Source organism: Nicotiana tomentosiformis, chromosome 6 (assembly GCF_000390325.3).
Source record: "Nicotiana tomentosiformis chromosome 6, ASM39032v3, whole genome shotgun sequence".
Classification (NCBI taxonomy): domain Eukaryota; kingdom Viridiplantae; phylum Streptophyta; class Magnoliopsida; order Solanales; family Solanaceae; genus Nicotiana; species Nicotiana tomentosiformis.
The window spans coordinates 74,541,994-74,563,121 of NC_090817.1; the positions used below are offsets into that span (position 1 = coordinate 74,541,994).

Here is a 21,128-nt window from a genome sequence, read left to right on the forward strand (position 1 = left end):
GTTTGGTTTTGAATACCACATTACTGGAAAATAGGCCTATAGCGACGGTCAGTAAACCGTTGCCATAGATTTATTGGAACGGTACAGCAACCGTTCCACCAGGCCACATGCCAATAGAGCTAGAGGAACGGTTCTTGGAATGATTCACGATATCATTGCTATAGTACTAGCTATCACAACGGTTCTTCCTCTGTCTGAAGCAACGAGTATTCTCTTCCATTAGGCCGCGTGCCAATAGAGCTAGATGAACGGTTCTTGGAGCGGTTCACCATATCGTTGCTATAGTACTAGCTATCACAACAGTTCTTCCTCTGTCTGAACCAACGAGTATTCTTTTCTACTGCAATGGTTGAAAACGGTTGCCATATATATAATACAACGGTTTAAAGCTGTTACCATATAATTTACTGCAACGGTTGAAAACCGTTACCATATAATTTACTGCAACGATTTTGTAAGCTATTACCACGACGACTAAGAGATATTCAAATAGTTTTATCATGCTATCGTAACGGTTTTATTTCCTATTGCAACGGTGGTGGAGGATCACCTAATCACCTCATATGGTGGAGGATCCAAAGATGAATACGTGAACAGAGAAAACATAGAGCTGCCAATTTCTGTATTGCGCTGACAATATTTAACAGAAAATCAAGGGAAAAGCACCTAGAACACCCTTGTTTTTGTATTGTGCTGGCAGTTACTTTCACAGCAGCAATATTCATCACCTAGCAGCAAATTCATTAATTCTTTCATATCAATTATTCTCCAAGAATATCCAAATATAATAATTCACCAACATCTCCTCCAATTAACACCATCGTCACAATACAGAAAATCGCAAAGGGTGTACACTTGACAATCTCAATTTCCAAATCAGAAATCAAATTATTTTAAAGGAAACCCAAGTGGAAATGAAAAAGACCCAAAATAATCTAGTATCTTTGGACTTTTTCTCAAAATAATCTTGTTTCTTTTACATGGAGCACTAATAGTAAAATTCTAAAGGAAAAATAAATAAAATATTATTACAAAGATATAAACAAGAGTAATTATAAAATATTCATAAAAAGTATTATAACTCACTCAAAATAGAATATATTTAAAAGAATTTCAGAAGTTTTTCTTTAATCATCTGCTTCCATCCAGTCCCAATCAATATCATCAAGCTCATCCTCCTCTTTCGATGTTTCTATAATTGTATCACGTGAATGTTGTACATTAGATGGGATATCAACTATATCAACGGGTACATCATCTCTTGATCATCCAACGTCAACATAAACTAATCCATTTAAGGAACCAATGTCATCATTTGGCTCCCTCCAAAATGCGTCTTCAATATTGGGGCAATTCTCTTCCTCTAAATCATACAAATCAACATGGACTTTATTCCTTGCATAATAAACATATTTCTCAACTGGATCCTCCACAAAAAAAACTTGATAAACTTGTGAAGCCAATACAAAAGGATCATCTATGCAATATAATTTCTTAAAGTATGCACGAGTTAACCCATATTCATCTATTTCATGATGAAATCAATCACATCTAAATAGTACAACGCTAAAACAAAGGAAAATCTATTTCATAATGAAGATTCAAATCTTTTATCATGTTTCTAGCCTTGTTGAAAGACTCTGGCAGCTGGGCAAAGGAAAATGCCTCTTTTAACAATTCTAACATGTCTGAAAAAGCCACATTACTCAATCCATGCAACGATTTCAACAAGTACAACCGGATGGTGAAACTCAGTTTAGTGAAGTTTTCACACCCCAGATACAATTCTTGTTTTTCTTCCTCTAATAATTTAAAAAATCTCTTAGCATCTTTAGATAAAGCCTCTCTCATCCCTTCTCCTTGCTTTGACTCGTCTTCTACATTTCTAAATGTATCATGAAGTAATCCATCAATATCATCACGCATGTTAGAATTTTCATCATCGTTGCGTTGATGAGGTATATTTCTAGAGGAAAATCCTTCCCCATGGAAAACCCATTTGGTGTAACCATCAACAAAGCTATTAACAACTAAGTGATCCTCCACCACATTTCTATAATGCCAATAGCGATTAATACATTTTTTACAAGGGTATAATATTTTATTTCCTTGGAAAGCTCGTTCAAATGCCTTATCAAGAAAATCATTCACTCTAGGGATATACTCATCCGTCCATTTTAGGCGATTCATCCAATTTTTATCTGCATTATCCATTAAAATCCTATACGACAAAAGTAAATCACCAAAATTAACCAAAATAAACCAAGGTTCATATTAATTTAACATTCAACAAAGGATAAACTTTAATAATAATGGTTTAATACAACTAATTTCCTAGGCATAGTACTTCTAGGAGCCAACAAACAAAATTAACTCATCAAAAGTCCAAAATGAATAGAGCTTTTCAGTGTTCTTTCTGAATTAAACTTCACTCTCTCTCCTCTCTGAAAGATGAAAAACTAATATTTTGCTTTGTCACGTAGTTTATGTTTTTGTTAGTCCTTTAGAACATCCTGTTTTAATAATCTCATACTTTAGTTCATTATTTGTATTTGATCAGACGCTTACATGTTTATTGTTTCCAAAATTTATCCCTTAGAATCATGCTTACATCTGATACTTAAGTTCATACCTATTGGTCATACCTAAGGGTTGCGTTTTTCTTTTACTTCTAAAAGAAGAATTAGTATTAGAATTGGATCATGTAAATTTTAAGATTTCCATCAGTAGATTGAAAATGACTGCCATTTTGGGATAAATCATTGTGCTTACTATGTTTGACTCAAATTGTATTATTAAGTCTTTTATATCTGGATATAATATGCATCTAACAGAAGTATGCTTCAGCTCCTTTTGTTTACACATAAATGCCCTTGTGTTCCTCCCCCACAAATAATGAAAGAGAAAATCAGAATAAGCAGTGAATGATCTTTTAATCATCTATCACCTTCGATACCACCCGAGAAAGGTTTTGCAGTTCAACAATTCTACTACTATTTAGTTTCGAGAAAACCAGACTTGGGAAAGAGTAATTTACTTAATTTTTCCATAGAATTCTATAGTTTAATGATTTCTACAAATCCACTGTCACGACCCAAACAAACCCCTGTAGTGATGGCGCCTATAGTGGAACTAGGCAAACCGACTCATTTCCAAAACAAACCGATATTTTCATTTCAAAGATAATTTTAGTGCTATTTAACATAAAAATCTTCGCAAAGGAGTTCAAATCAAAACAAAAGTGTGGAAGAAAAAGCCCGACATCGGGGTGTCACTAGTCATGAGCATCTACTACAATCTGTCTAACAATATCAAGGCTAACTCAGCCTAGAAAATAGCTAAATACAACTAGAGGAAGATAAGAGGGAGAAGAGCAGGGGCTGCAGTCGCCAAGCAGCTACCTTGCTATCCCCGAGAAAATCTGCAACCAAAATAATTAACAACCGCTACCGTGTTCAGCTACACCTGGATCTGCACACAAGGTGCAGGGAGTAACGTGAGTACGCCAACTCAGTAAGTAACAATAATAAATAAAGACTAAGCAGTAGTGACGGGCAATAAAGCATATAACATTCATATCAGAAAATCTCGGTAAAATACCACATGCTTTTAAAATCAGGATTTAAATCAAAATATCTCGTTTAAACCCAGTTCCAGTAAAACTCATTTAAAGATATTTTTCAACAGTTTTCAAACAGAGGAAAAATGCAAAGGTGAGCAAAAATGATGAGATCATAAATAGCCCCTCGGGCAAAACATCACTCATATACAGCCCCTCGGGCAAACCTTACAGTCACTCGTGCCACTCGGGCATACCTCACCATCACTCTTGCCACTCGGGCATACCTCACAATCACTCATGCCTTCCAGTCACTCAGAACTCAGCACTCGTACTCAGTAGGTACCTGCGCTCACTGGGGGTGTGTACAAACTCCGAAGGGGCTCCTTCAGCCCAAGCGCTATAATCTGCACGGACAACTCACGTGCTGCACGGACAACTCACGTGCTATAATAATAATAAAGTATGCTGCAGACGGACAGCCCCGATCCACACTCATCCTCATAATCAGTCCCTCAACCGATATCAACATGCTGCGGCGTGCAACCCGATCCCATAAATATCCTCACAAATCAGGCCCTCGGCCTCACTCAGTCATAAACCTCTGAAGCCCCTCGGGTATTTTAGTAAAACAGGGTATTCGGCCCAAAACATTTATATGCATCAAAATAGAGTCATAAAACTGAGTTATGCGGTAAACAAGTATAAACATGACTGAGTATTGATTTTTCAATCGAAAACAATGAGAGGATAGTAAGAAAAAAACCCCTAAGGGTCCAAACAACACTAGCGCAAGGCCCAAACATGGCATTCAGCCCAATTTACAGAAACTCTTTCTAAAACATATAAGTATCATATAGTTTCAATAAAGTATGCAACTTTACAGTTGCTATGGGACGGACCAAGTCACAATCCCCAACAGTGCACGCCCACACGCCCGTCACCTAGCATGTGCGTCACTAAAAATAGTAGAATGATATAAAATCTGGGATTTCGTACCCTCAGGACTAGATTTACAATCGTTACTTACCTCAAACCGGTCAAATCTCTACCCAACAATGCTCTTGCCTCAGGACTCGGCCTCCAAATGCTCCAAATCTATTCACAATCAGTACAATACTATCAATATATGCTAATGGAATGAATTCCAATGGAAAAGCTACAAAATTGGACCAAAACCCGAAATTGGCTCAAACTCGGCCCACGTCTCGAAATCTGACAAAATTTACAAAACTAGAAAGCTCATTCACTCACAAATCTAACCATACTAAATTCATCAAAATCCGATATCGTTTGATCCTTCAAATCCTTAAATTAAACTCCTAAAAATTCCAAGCCCTAACCCCCTACTTTCACTCCAAAATCCTACTAATTAATGATGAACAAGGCCATAGATTCATGAAATTTATACCATTATGGGTTATAATCACTTACCCCGACGTTTCTCCTTGAAAACCTTCGAAAAATCGCCTCTCTCCCAAGTTTCTCAAATCCAAAAATGGAAAATGAAGACATAACACACGAGCTGGGGCTTTTCTGCCCAGCACAGTCGCACCTGCGGCCATATGTCCGCTCCTGCCGAACCGCAACTGCGGTCGAATTCTCACACCTGCGAGAACCACTTAAGCCCTCAATTCCGCACCTGCGACCCCAGGTTTCGTACCTGCGGTTGCGCACCTGCGTAACATTTCTGCTTCTGCGGAACCGGCCCAACTCTTCCTTTCCGCATCTGCGCTCAAGGCCTCGCACCTGCGGGTGCGCAGATGCGGCCAATACTTCGCACCTGCGTTCCTAGCCTTGGCCTTCCATTTCCGCATCTGCGGCTTCCCCAAACGCACCAGCGGCCTCGTACCTACGACTCTTTCTTCCGCAGGTGCAAAAATAGCAGTAGCAGCAGCTTCAACTGCATTTTCCAACTTCGACAAATCCGTTAACCACCCGGAATCACCCCGAGGCCCTCGGGACCTCAACCAAAAATATCAACAAGTCATATATCAACATACAAACTTAGTCGAACCTTCGAATCACTGAAAACAACATCAAATCATCAAATTACCCTTGGATTCAAGCCTTAGAACTTCTAAATTTCCAAATTCGACAACCGATGCCGAAACCAACCGAACCACGTCCGAATGACCTCAAATTTTGTACACACATCACAAATGACACTATGAACCTACTCTAACTTCCGGAATTCCATTCCGACCCCGATATCAAATTTTTCACTGCCGACCAAAATTGCCAAATTTCCAATTTCGCCAATTCAAGCCTAATTCTACCACGGACCTCCAAATCACATTCTGGACGCGCTCCTAAGTCCAAAATCACCTAACGGAGCTAACGAAACTATCAGAATTCAAATCCTAGATCATTTACATATAGGTCAACATCCGGTTGACTTTTCCAACTTAAGGTTCTAAATAAGAGACTAAGTGTCTCATTCCACTCCGAAACCACTCCGGGCCCGAACCAACTAACCCTGTTGTCATGCCCCAAAATTGAGGAGCGCGACCGGTGCTCAACCGAGTGAACCCGACCGAGCAAGCCTGTTAGATTCCTTCTACCTAAATTCATTCGTGAATAAATAGGAGATGTACTCCGTTAATCAAATACTGAAGAGATTTCATTAACCGCTTCCATTTCATTCCCATTAATAGCATCATTCAATATTTACAAAATAGTATGACTTTATAGATTTAATGAAAAACATGTTGCCAAATACCAACAGTTCTAATACAATTCCCAACATCAAATACCACCCACAACCTATCTACGGAGCCTCTAGGTACAACTGAAGAGTAATATGAAAATGCCGGATACAAGGCCCCGGCTATACCTCAACCACAAAGTACATGAGAAACAAAAGATACCTGACCCCGAAATGAAGTGGGGCTCACCAAATCGGCTGAAAGGAGTGTACTGCTATTACTGATCAATGCCACCTGCTGTAGAACCACCTGCATCCATTAAAGATGCAACGCCCCCGGCAAAAAGGGACGTTAGTACTGTCCAATAGCACTAGTATGTATAGCTAGAAATCCTCTTTCAAAATAGAATGCCCATATGATCTATACGTGGAACACATAATATAATGTAATTGAAATAACCTGTACAAACAAGGACAACAAAAGGGGCACCTATTGTCTGCATTAATAATGTGTCTTATTAGACCGTCCTTAGTGTTCATTCATACCGTACATCTATACCTCTTATACACAATGCACCTATGTGTTTCATAGACCATCCACAGGATTTCATATCACAATGGATTTCATAACACAATGTACCTATGCGTTCATAGACCGTCCACAGGATTTCATATCGCACTGTACATATGTGTTCATAGACCGTCCACAGGATTTCATAACACAATGTACATATGCATTTCATAGACCGTCCACAGGATTTCATAACACAATATACCTATGCATTTCATAGACCGTCCATAGGGTTTAATAACACAATATACCTATGCGTTTCATAAACCGTCCATAGGGTTTCATAACACAATATACCTATGCGTTTCATAGACCGTCCGGTTTCATAACACAATATACCTATGCATTTCATAGACCGTCCATAGGGTTTTATAACACATTGGAAACAAAAGTACAAATACGTACATCTCATAACCTTTCACACCACATATCACCTAATCCGTACTTTCAACCACTTACAACATTAATATTTCATTGGCTCTCTTGGCCATACATATGATTCTTTATTCATGGTGCAATGGCCGTATTTCATATTCCACACTCTCATTTCTTCCCTTTCATAGATCATCATCATAATTATCAACAAGTAGAATATTCCGGAAATCACAACTTTAAATTCATTAGTAATGAAGGCTTTAAACACAATCGATTTCTTTCCAATAAATTGAGTAAAATGATTGGCAATCGAAGTACAAGTTAAAATCATACACAATTTCCACTTACGAATATGTAAGAACGCAAAACACATTGAAAATTACTTACAAAGCATAGCATTAGCTAAAACAGCCACATATGGGCATCACTTGAGTTTATAAACTTTTAGCCGATTATATTGTCGAAGTCAATTTTGGAATAGTTGAGTCAAAGCTTATTTCATAATCTTTCTCACATTATTTTATTTCATTGACATCATTGGTCACAAGTATAACTTTCACTATTGGCACGTTGGCCACACTTTTTATTCCCAATTTACTGATTTCACTTCCAACCATCTTTATAAGTTATTAACAATAAGACATTCCCAATCAAGACTTTAGGTACACTTATGAGCAATTAAGAGTCTTAAGAATATTGAGATTTTCTCACACAATTTGGCATACTAGCTTTCATTTGAAATACGATTCAAGCCACCACATTTTAATACGCAACCTATACTTTGAAACTCACAGAAACATTATGGAATTCAATTCCAAGAGAGAAAGTTTAGCCAACATACCTCAATTAAGCTTTCCTTAAATTACTACAACGTTCTGAAAATTCTAGCAATCACAATCTCTTAGATGAAGAACTTGTGGGTTTTTCCTTGTTAATCTTCTAAGATTTGAGCAAGACTTGATGAATAATTAGCCTAGGGTTTTCTCTCTCTCTAAAACACTCTCCTTTCTCTCTAAAACATCAGAATATTTGCTCAAAAATGACCCTTTGCGTGTATTTAACGAAGTAGGGTCAGATTTTAAAAACCAAAAAATGAAGCTCCGAAATAGGTTCTGCGGTCGCATATGCGACCACATAATGGTTATGCGGACCGCATAATTGGTGTCCATAATAACCAAAAATCTGCCTGAGTCTGCGGTCACTATGCGGTCCGCATAAATGTTCTGCTGTCGCATAGTACACCGCATAATAGTTATGCGGTCGCATAGTCGATCGCATAATTGCCTCCAACTGACCCATTTAACTGCCTCAGTCTGCGTCCATTATGCGGTCCGTAGAGTGATTCTACGGTCTCATAATGGACAGCAGAAATGCACTTTTCCGCAAAAAAAAGTTTCCTTTACTTTCCCGTGCATTGTTCACGTAATCCTAGTCCGGCACCATGAAATATTATTTTCTTTGCAAATTTTACCGGGCTTTACACTTAAGTTCTTCAATTTTTTTTCCGGGGTGTTACACCGATAAGATCATAAAGGAAACAGAAATGGGGGAAATGAGGCTATAACTCCCGAAACGACCGGCCGAGTCGTTACATCCTCCCCACTTAAACATACGTTCGTCCTCGAACGTGCCAAGAGTTGTTCCAAAAGCCAAGAAATGGCTATGTAACTTTCCCATGCACATATCCGGGGGTGATCCCACGTCACCCTATCCCATACAGGTATGATAGCATAGCATAACTGAAGTTTCTCAGTTCAACCTAGCCCACAAACCTTCGAATCAAATTTCCAACATCCGAAATTTCCTATAAGATCAGAGGTCCGCATCTACATACCGTATAAGTCTGAACAAGCTGTACCAAAAGCCGTAACCATAACTCAAATACTCAAATTCAAATACCGCATAGCTCGAATGCTCGAAGCAATGATTTCAAATCACAATATCGACTCAAATCAACCCAGTGCTAGTAATAAACCTCATATCAGACAAAACCTCATTCTAAAACCTTCGTACACTGCCGATGGTGAAAGAAACACACAGAATTCATAACCATTCATTAGAGCAATAGGTCATGGAGCTCCCGTTCCTTCTACAAGAACTATAGCCAATTTCAAAGCCGACTTCCGATATTATCCTCCCAATTATCCCACAATCAAATCAGATAGCATCCATTCTAGGCCCAATGACCTCGTCTCATCCAACACGACCACTCTAGTGACATGACACGTCAATATAATCTAAAGCCACAACTCGTGCAATCCGTGCACCAGATAGCAACATTCCAAATGTACCAAATCGTAACAATGACCCAAACAGGAGAACCGTTTCGCAAGCTCGACGAGTACCACCCCGACGCAATGCTAAGAACCCATCACACACCGCAGGACCATAACACACAAATCTTACATGAGGGATCATATTTTCACATAACTCTGCTGCAATACGCGATCCTATCCAAATACTGGTCCATATGAAACACCTCAAGCCACCCTACTAAAATCAATAACCATGCGCAATTCGACATCAAGTACCCAAAGTGCATTACCATAACCACGGAGAAGCAAACGACACCATGCCACATAAAACCTGAAAGAACATAACCAATACGTCATCAACCAAGCAATATCCAATACTCTTCTCGCTCAAATTCCGCTATAAGGCCACAATAGAACCGCACCATATGTGCATATAACCAACGAATCACAACTCCTCGTAGCATAGAAGAGTAACTCACAGATTATTTTAGAACATAAATAAGCTTCACATCAATCGAATGGCATATCCTTCAATAATAGCAGTATAAAGCCAATCAATCCGGCTCGGTGTAGAATACACATCCTAATTGGGCCTACCAATGGGCCCCAAATCAACTATAGTTAGCCACTAATAGATAAACAACCTCCGAAAGTCCACAATGACGAAATCATAACACCTTCTATCATCTGGCTAGCTCCGGCCACAACTTCTCAGTCCACAACCATGAAACAATCTGCTCCTGAGAGCTCCCAATATCTAATTCCATAGAACACATGAATCACCATATTTGATTCCACCTCCACCGCCCGAATGCTTAACACCTCTCTCATACACAATCATCCCACAAGAAATACTTTAAAAATTCTTCCGTGCCACCTGGCAAAAATTTGAATATCAATAGTCGATCAACCAGGAGAGTGCCGCAATACCAGCGAAGTACCCATAAATCAAAACACACTGCCCCTTCTGAAATGTACACTCTCATCAAGCTATACCAAATAGTAATATCATTTACCTGGTCATCGGAAACCGTTTATGCTGCCTAAGAATTTATGTCCTTCCCTTCAAAACTGAACTGTGACCTTGTACATGTAAATCCTATTCCCGCACAACACACCACATCTATTATGCCATCATGTGACAAGCATAAGAATTCCATTATCAACTCTGAGTCACTAGCAAATTACATACCTTATTAGTCAGAAACCTCTTTCTTGATTCTTTCTAGGAGGAAATCATAACACACAACACGTTTCGTACATTGGTAGAAAATATCCGGTTCAAACCATGGTAGAACCCATCATGAACACTTTAAAATCCATTCGCACATAACCAAGCTGTCCTATTTCTCCAAGTTCTTTCTAAATTGCCTTCAAATTGCTACTTTTTCCTTGTTAGAACACTACTATCCTTAACTAAAACTTACCCCACAAACTCTAGCATAGAATCATGCCGCCCTAAGGCTTATAAGCCGCCGAATTCCCTTTTTATGTATCCCAAAGGTTCCATAACCAAAAATGCTTACTCCGAACAGACTTTATGTGAACCTAAAACTGTTTTCTCCACCTTCTTGATACTGAAATGCATAATTCACAATGATATAAGATGCCACGAGTCTCAACACCATTCAATGCAACTCCCAGATTTCTAGCCATATTTATAAATCTTGAATCCATTGGAACCATTCTCGAGATTCTTCCACTCTACTCAAATCTCGAATAAACCGACCAAACGGACCGAAACGACCTGTGCCCCATTAGCACACCAACACCCTAGGGAATAAAGAGTTACCCACACTCCTACGCAACCGAGCAAATTCCCGCTCCATGTACACTACATTCTCTGTGAATAACCACTCAATTATTTTATGGTCCTCCTATAACCATAGAGTGTAATACAACTTGTGTCCAGAAATTCCTTTACCTGAGTCATCCTTGATCTCGACCTCTGCAAGTCATAACTGATTCACCAGTATACCCCAAACCGAAACTAATATGACCCATAACCAAGCAATCAACTCGTCGATAGCAGACTCCCCCACTTAGCCTTAAGCTGCAATTATATAAATTTAGAACCCGTAAGGATTTCTCCTTCTCAATTACCAAGGTCTCGCACTGTTAACCTGCCAGACTTCTCGAAGTCTTTTATTAAGCCTTTCATGAACATTCTGAATCTCTAGCCTAAATCACACACGCGACCTCCTACCGGGTAGCAAGTAATATTCCTCGCAAAAGCTTTATCAACATCATGCCACCGCTAGCTGCACACAGGAGATAACCCATATGCGGAATTCCTTACCGACATCTTCCAATGACACTGCACTGAGTGCAACAACCACTAAATCCGTAAATTCTCCTGAGTTCATGCTCGCCCACCATTTGTATAAGTCTGCACTTTCCCTATTGACATCAACTGTACGTCAACAATACCTTCCAAACTCAAGTCATATTGCACCTGACACAATAATCATATCTTCACGCCTCTATTCATTTCAAACACACTCATTTCTGCCATATTCAATTTTCCTTTGTACACTAATCATCACTCCAAATAGAGTCTGCAGGCCGATTCACATACTAACACGATTCCAAACCATTCTACACTTTCTCAAGGCGCACGACTACCCTACTAGTGAATTCATATGCTAATCTGCCACTCTTACTTCGGTTAAATCATCTCCTTTAAGAAATTTTTCAACCTCTACTTCTCCTACTTGACCTGCTAGTACTTCAACCACCGCGAAACACTTCCCGTCATGTCTTCCCTCATACTTTGCTACCCAACTGCTGCATCAAATCGAAATGTATCTCTGTCGCACCTGAACCAATAAAATGTTACCGACTCTAAGTCTCTCCGAAAAATCATCTTTCTCGAGCCATCAACATCAAAAATACCCATTCGCAACCATAATTACTACACAATCACTTACTCTTCTTGAGTCCAAACTCATTGACAAGACATGAGAATTTAATTTGCCCCAAAATTTAATAACGTGAAAGATCCTTCAAAACATTCACACTCGAGACCGTACGTCACATATAAACAAAAATCAAGCGCCCAATGGCCTTCCTTTACATTTCAAGGACACACTTCTTGTCACATTCAAATCATCTTAACACATCCCGCAGTTACATCATACTCATCACAAAGCCATTCCACCGCTCATCGAGCCACGAATTCCACTCGTAGCGGCATTACTGGACATATGAGTCCAAATGTACAGGTTGCAACTGAAGCTACCGAGCCAAAACTATGATTTAAACCTGGCCTCAAGTCCTCCAGACTAGCCCATCACCAAAACACATAATACACATATCGAACCTCGTTCATAGAATCACAAGTCGGCGATGCACAACTGATATCGAGTGCTCATGTGCGCATACGAATGCGTGGAAGGAATTCAAAGAGTTATGTTTCAAGCTGAATCAATTTCGCACGATAGAATACAAGAAAGTAAAATTTTCCTAAGGGTTCTGTAGCCTCTCGAAGATAAGTACAGACGTCTCCATACCGATCCGCAAGGCTCTACTAAACCCGCTCATGACTCGTGAAACCTATGTAACCTAGGCTCTGATACCAATCTATCACGACCCAAACAAACCCCTGTCGTGATGGCGCCTATCGTGGAACTAGGCAAGCCGATTCATTTCCAAAACAAACAGATATTTTCATTTCAAAGATAATTTCAGTGCTATTTAACATAAAAACCTTCGCAAAGGAGTCCAAATCAAAACAAAAGTGCGGAAGGAAAAGCCCGACATCGGGGTGTCACTAGTCATGAGCATCTACTACAATCTGTCTAACAATATCAAGGCTAACTCAGCCTGGAAAATAGCTAAATACAACTATAGGAAGATAAGAGGGAGAAGAGCAGGGGCTGCGGTCGCCAAGCAGCTACCTTGCTATCCCCGAGAAAATCTGCAACCAAAATAATCAACAACCACTACCATGTCCAGCTACACCTAGATCTGCACACAAGGTGCATGGAATAACGTGAGTACGCCAACTCAGTAAGTAACAACAATAAATAAAGACTGAGCAGTAGTGACGAGCAATAAAGCATATAACGTTCATATCAGAAAATCTCAGTAAAATATCACATGCTTTTAAAATCAGGGTTTGAATCAAAATATCTCGTTTAAACCCAGTTCCAGTAAAAATTATTTAAAGATATTTTTCAACAGTTTTCAAATAGAGGAAAAATGCAAAGGTGAGCAAAAATGATGAGATCATAAACAGCCCCTCGGGCAAAACATCACTCATATACAGCCCCTCGGGCAAACCTCACAGTCACTCATGCCACTCGGGCATACCTCACCATCACTCTTGCCACTCGGGTATACCTCACAATCACTCATGCCTCCCAGTCACTTAGCACTCGGCACTCGCACTCAGTAGGTACCTGTGCTCACTAGGAGTGTGTACAGACTCCGGAGGGGCTCCTTCAGCCCAAGCGCTATAATCTGCACGGACAACTCACTTGTTGCACTGACAACTCACGTGCTATAATAATAAAGTATTCTGCAGGTGGGCAGCTCCGATCCACACTCATCCTCAAAATCAGGCCCTTGGCCGATATCAACATGCTGCGGCGTGCAGCCCAATCCCATAAATATCCTCACAAACCAAGCCCTCGGCCTCACTCAGTCATAAACCTCTCAAGCCCCTCGGGCATTTCAGTAAAACAGGGCATTCGGCCCAAAACATTTATATGCATCAAAATAGAGTCATAAAACTGAGTTATGCGATAAACAAGTATAAACATGACTGAGTATAGATTTTTCAATCGAAAACACTGAGAGGATAGTAAGAAAAAAACCCCTAAGGGTCCAAACAGTACTGGGGCAAAGCCCAAACATGGCATTCAACCCAATTTACAGAAACTCTTTCTAAAACATATAAGTATCATATAGTTTCAACAAAGTATGCAACTTTACAGTTGCTACGGGACGGACCAAGTCACAATCCCCAACAGTGCACGCCCACATGCCCGTTACCTAGCATGTGTGTCACTAAAAATAGTAGAATGATACAAAATCTGGGGTTTCGTACCTTCAGGACTAGATTTACAATCGTTACTTACCTCAAACCGGTCAAATCTCTACCCCGCAATGCTCTTGCCTCAGGACTCGGCTTCCAAATGCTCCAAATCTATTGACAATCAGTACAATACCATCAATATACGCTAATGGAATGAATTCTAATGGAAAAGCTACAAAATTAGAACAAAATCCGAAATTGGCTCAAACTCGGCCCCCGGGCCCACGTCTCGAAATCTGACAAAATTTACAAAACTAGAAAGCTCATTCACTCACGAATATAACCATACCAAATTCATCAAAATCCGACATCGTTTGATCCTTCAAATCCTTAAATTAAACTCTTAAAAATTCCAAACCCTAACCCCCTACTTTCACTCCAAATTTCTACTAATTAATGATGAACAAGGCCATAGATTCACGAAATTTATACCATTATGGGCTAGAATCACTTACCCCGACGTTGCTCCTTGAAAACCTTCGAAAAATCGCCTCTCACCCCAGTTTCTCAAATCCAAAAATGGAAAATGAAGATAAAACACACGAGCTCGGGATTTTCTGCCCATTACAGTCGCACCTGCGGCCATATGTCCGCTCCCGCGGAACCACACCTTCGGTCAAATCCTCGCACCTCTGAGAACCACTTAAGCCCTCAATTCCGCACATACGACCCCAGGTTCCGCACCTGCGTAACATTTCCACTTCTGCGGAACCGGCCCAACTCTTCATTTCCGCGTCTGTGCTAAAGGCCTCGCACCTGCGGGTGCGCAAATGCGGCCAATTCTTCGCACCTGCATTTCCAGCCTTGGCCTTCTATTTACGCATCTGCGGCTTCCCTAAACGCACCAACGGCCTCGCACCTGCTACTCTTTCTTCCGTAGGTGCGAAAATAGCAGTAGCAGCAGCTTCAGCTGCATTTTCCAACTTCGACAAATCCGTTAACCACCCGGAATCACCCTGAGGACCTCGGGACCTCAACAAAAAATATCAACAAGTCATATATCAACATACAAACTTAGTCGAACCTTCGAATCACTGAAAACAACATCAAATCATCAAATTACCCTCGGATTCAAGCCTAAGAACTTCTAAATTTCTAAATTCGGCAACCGATACCGAAACCAACTGAACCACGTCCGAATGACTTCAAATTTTGCACACACATCATAAATGACACTACGAACCTACTCTAACTTTTGAAATTCCATTCTGACCCCGATATCAAATTTTTCACTACTGGCCGAAATCGCCAAATTTCTAATTTTGCCAATTCAAGCCTAATTCTACCACGGACCTCCAAATCACATTTCGGACGCGCTCCTAAGTCCAAAATCACCTAACGGAGCTTACGGAATAATCAAAATTCAAATCCAAGATTGTTTACACATAGGTCAACATCCGATTGACTTTTTCAACTTAAGATTCTAAATAAGAGTCTAAGTGTCTCATTCCACTCCGAAACTACTCCGGGCCCGAACCAACTAACCTGGTATATCATAATATAGCTTAAGAGCATAAAGGAAACAGAAATGGAGGAAAAGGGGCTATAACTTCCGAAACGACCGGCCGAGTCGTTACATCTACAAGCTACAGCTCAATAACAGCTCTAATGTATACCGCAAACATGGAAGAAAATAATTCTATAGTTGTACAAACTATAATTCAATAGTATAATTTTATTATTTTTAAACTACAACTCAATCAGCGAACTGCTCTTTACTCGGATCGAAATCCAAGATTTATTACTAAAAATAATTGTTGACTTTAGCCAGAGAACCTCAAAGGGCTCTATTTATATCCAAATTTATAGCTTCTAATAAACACTCACAAATAGACCTCTCTTTTAATTATACTGTTTCAATTTATTTTCTCCCCAATTTTATCCCAACAAATCAAATCAGCAATGGCCAAGATTAAACTAATTTTGTCATAGGTATGAAAACAAACTTGGACCCAAACTACCCAGATTAATAGCTCATGCAACAGGAAATTCAACGTAACTTTCCAGAGAAATTTAGTTCAAAGTATGGCTGTCCAACGGGACGGGACGGGACGGGACAACATTTAATCAGAACGGTGGCGGGACAGGAAGGGACAAACGGGATAAAATGGTAGGTCCATCCCGTCCCGCTAACAAATGGGATGGGACGGGTTTGCGGGCCTTAAGTGCCGTTTTAAAAAAAATAAAAATTATTTAAGCATTAAATTTGGCAACGGCTAGTTTTTTGACAATGGCTAAGTTTTTAAAGTTTGCAACGGCTAGTTTTTTGACTTATTTAATAAACTTAAAAGTTAAACGAAAATTAGAAAACTAAGTAAAGAATTATAAAATATTAAAATAAAAGACTTGTAATGAAATATTCTAGTAATTATAAATTTATAATAGAGTTATAACTTATTTAATATAATTTCAAGACATTAAGTAACTAAGTAAGAGTGTAAGACAATTCATAAAAAAAATTCAACGCTTAGAGCTTTTTATTTTATTAATAGAACTTTCAAATCTCACATACAAATATAATTCTTTTGAATAGCACCTAATCTACACAGCCACCTTCTAGGAAGGGTTCTGTTTGAACTAGGCCTCTTAGTAGCCAATTACAAATTATCATACTAATATTTGTAAGCTCCTATATAACTTCGTTGTAACTTATCTATAATTTCTCTTGGACATTGTTCTGGAATTGGCAATGTTGATTAATGTTCCATGAGTTCCATGCCGTCATCGCTCCAGATCGAGATTGACTCTGAGTTAGAGCTTGTGTTGCGGGACTAGTGGGTGTTTCATCTAATTCTTCTTCCTCATTTTCTTCATCCTCATTTTCTTCGTTCTCAACAAAAATATTATTGCCAAATTATCTTTGTAAAGTTTCATGATCTAATTGTGCTCCAAAATTAATATTATAACATGCGATGGGTTGGAAAAATGAAGTTTCATCAATATGAGTCATTTCATCTATATGTTTTCTAATTCTAGAAGAAGGGTTAGGATTAGGACTAGGATTAGGATTACTACTACTTTCACCTTTATTGCTTTTTTTTACTAATTTTTTTAAATACGTCAAATACATTTTTAAGTGCCATAATTTAAATACGAAATTAAATTAAAAAAGTTAATATAAAAATTAAACACACAAATGAAATAAAAAAATAGAACACGTAAAGTAAACACAAAAATTAAGCACTAAAATGATGCGCAAAAAATATATATTAAAATTAGGAGATGGAACGAGTGCACTGTGATTAAATATTGAAACTTGAAGAAATTGCCCAAACTATTGCTCCAAATATTTGACGAATTAATTTGAAGCTTGAAAGTTGCTCCAAATATTTGCCCAAATACTTGAAACTTATCACTTGATTTTGAGAAAATTGAGAGAATAATATAGATAGAATGTAAGAGATTTGAGAGAGAATGATTGACTTTTGTGGGAAAAAATGAAAAAGGATGAAGGTATTTATAGTAGAAAATAAGGCCAAAGTATAATTTAATAAACTTAGTGGTTATATTAAAAGTTTGGGGGGGGGGGGGGGGGGGGGAGGGCCAAATATGGCTGTTTTTGGCCGTTGGGAACGACTATTTTTACAATTGAAGTCGTTGCCCAACGGCTATAATTAAAAAAAAGAAAGAATGCGGGACAAGCGGGACGAGACGGGATAAATGGGACGAAATGGGATAAGATAAACGAGACGAAATGGCCATCCCGTCCCATCCCGTATTCCGTTTAACATGGGTCGATCCCGTTTAGAATTAAGTGGGCCGGGCCGGGCCGGACGGGACGCCCCGTCCCGTTGGACGGCCTTAGTTCAGAGAAGAATTCACAATATTTACCGAAAGAAATTTTGACCCACGTTATCCATACGCAAATGAAAATTAAACCCAAATAATTTGGGTTCAAAACGTCAACAGAACGAAAGAAATCATATACACTGCTCACACCATAAAGCTTAAAGAAAAAAAGAGCGGTTAACGAAGAAAATTCCCAAATTAGAAAAGAAAAATTACCTGAAGTTGATTTATCACAGATTGCCTTTTGGGTCGAAAATTTCTCGCGATTGAAATATTTTTTTCACATGTAATCGCTTCCTTTAAATTATTCCTCTGTTCTTTATCTCCTTCGCGTAAAACAAATGGATTTTGGGACTTTGGGGATTTGGGAGTTTTGGGTTAGCAATCGATTTGTGTACTTGGGAATTTAGGGTTAGCCACTGAAAAGAGATGATGATTTTTCAAAGTAAAATGGGTATTTGAGAGCTTTGGAGGTGTCGACAGTAGTGTGAGTTTTGTGGGGGAGATGGATGGAATCTTTTATTATTTACATTAATAAAATATATAAGAAATAAAAGGAAATAGGGGTTATGTTGGCGGGTTTAGCAAAATTCGGGGGGGGGGGGGGGGGACGAGGAGGCAACAAATACCCGTTCCGATATAAAAGAATTTTCTAAAACTGGTACTAGAAATAGATCTATTGGGACAGTTTATAAAACCGTTCCTATTAAAAAAAATCTATGGTAACGGTTAAGTGTCAATTGGAACGATTTAATATTTAAAGTGTGTTGATTTCATCCAAATGCAATTGTAACGGTTATAACCGTTACAGTATCTACTCTATCGCCATGGTTTTATAACCGTTGCCAGAACAATTATTTCCATAGGCCTATTTTCCAGTAGTGCCCCTAGCTTAAAGCCAACTAGGGGAGTCTACCGTCGATGATTGGGTCATATGATCATATGTTTTTATAGTTTCTGGATTTCGATACGTTGGCGAATTAGTTATGACTTGAGTAGGAGGACATCAGGGGTAACTTGAAACGAATTTGATAGATGTGTGTTACATTTTGCCTTATCGATTTATGGGGGGAGGGGGGGGTAGTAGGACGACTCAGATTTGATATTCCTTTGTGGATGTGATGTGCAAGGGAAATGATTCATTTAGTAATTTGGAGTATTCATGTGCTAATGGAGCACTAGTCATTTTGGATTGTTTGACTATATATTGGGACTAGGTTAGAGTGGGCGACTCTTAAGGATGATTCTGGTGGGTTCAAGATTAAGGTGTGATGCCTACGGATTTTTGGGTTTGTTGCGTGGCTAAAGATTGAGTTTTGTAGCGGATTTTGAAAACGATTTGGAGTATTTCTATATCAATATCTGGTATGCATGTAGTGTTATATAGATTATATAGATATTAGTAGTATTTCTATACCTATTTTGGTATGATCTGAATCAGTTTGGAGGTCCACTAGTAGGCCTAAGGTGAAGGTGAATTCTACAATAGCTCGAATCTATTTATTCAGAGCAGCATTTGTCCATGAAGGAGTCATCGAGTATAATGGATGTTATACATGTCATCATCTGTTTCATGCGTTAACCTTTTATGCTATGTGAGTTGTCAGGCGACTTGATTATTTACATGCGTGTTGTGCTCCTATGTAGGCTTTGTGGTGTTATATGAGCGAGGTGGCTTTTGATGCTTATTTGTTTATTGCACCTTAGTCGTGCTTGGCGTTTTCCATAATGCTTTATGCTATCCGTCTCCCCATGGTTATGTTTATGCACTTGGTGTATTTATTATTGATGTACATGTGTCTAGTGAGTGTGAGCATTTTAGCTAGATGGGTATTCCTATGAAGAGTTTTATATGTGAATCGGGTGGCACGCCATCACGAGTATGATGTTCGGATCGGGTTTTACACCGGAATAACAACATGTGTGGATCTGGTTGCACGTCGCTATAGTGAGATGTTGGGTACGTGTCACGACCTAAGATCCACGTGACCGACACTCGGCATACTACCCGACCCGAACGAACCAAACCCATATATAAATGCTCTCCTTTATGCATGCGGAAGCCTTTTGAAATATAAATATGTTAAACAATAAAATCCATGCATGAAAATTAACCTTTAAAATAATTCTCTTCATTAAACAAAATACAAAAATGTAATTGTTCATTCATGCATGCCATATGAGTAACTATAGTATACAACTCAAAAGAATAAACTAATATTATCTATAGAATCTCTATGACACAGAATGAATGTAGTCGACCGAGATAGACCCCGACGATCCAAAAGCATAAAGCAAATGTTACACCACGACAGTAAGGGTGGAGCCTCACCAAAAGTATCAACTGGAAATGTGGAGTTGTCCTATCTACGAGGCTCGCACTGCTTAGAACCGGTGTCTAAAAACAGAAATGAAAATTTGGCTGAAGGGCCTAAGCTCCACATGCCTAGCATGAATCATGAACCGTTTCCCCAAAGAGTGGGACAAGATAAAAAAAGAAGATCAAGAGATATGCAAAGCATTGATATAACAAGGAAGCATTTATATCAATTCATAAGTTAAACAAGGAGATGAAACAATATTGTAAAACATAATTCAAAGTCATCTCCTTTAGCATTTAAATTCAACCAAAATCATGTGAGGTTTTACCTTTAGTGAGATCCCTATACCGATACCGATATAATAGAAATAACACTTGGTAATCAACCTAGCCACAAATATTTGATCTTACTTGTCCAGGAGGCTTCCCGTAGTACCGTACGAGTCGACTTAACTTCATTATATTTAGTAATGACCATTTGCTCATAAATTAGTGGACTTTATCCCACAAACCTCGGCTCAACCTTGGAATGTGTCCCTACACCAGTACATGTAGTTCCATAGTAACGAAT

The 21,128-nt window shown here is 39.0% G+C and overlaps 1 long non-coding RNA gene across 1 annotated transcript; it reads right to left on the reverse strand.

The window, feature by feature from the left end:
• Nucleotides 1–995: 995 nt before the first annotated feature.
• Nucleotides 996–18,729, reverse strand: LOC138893341 (uncharacterized). Its single transcript, XR_011408675.1, has 2 exons — nucleotides 18,454–18,729; nucleotides 996–2,221 (listed from the first exon to the last, which is right to left on the reverse strand). It is a non-coding gene; the product is annotated as an uncharacterized lncRNA (long non-coding RNA).
• Nucleotides 18,730–21,128: the final 2,399 nt, after the last annotated feature.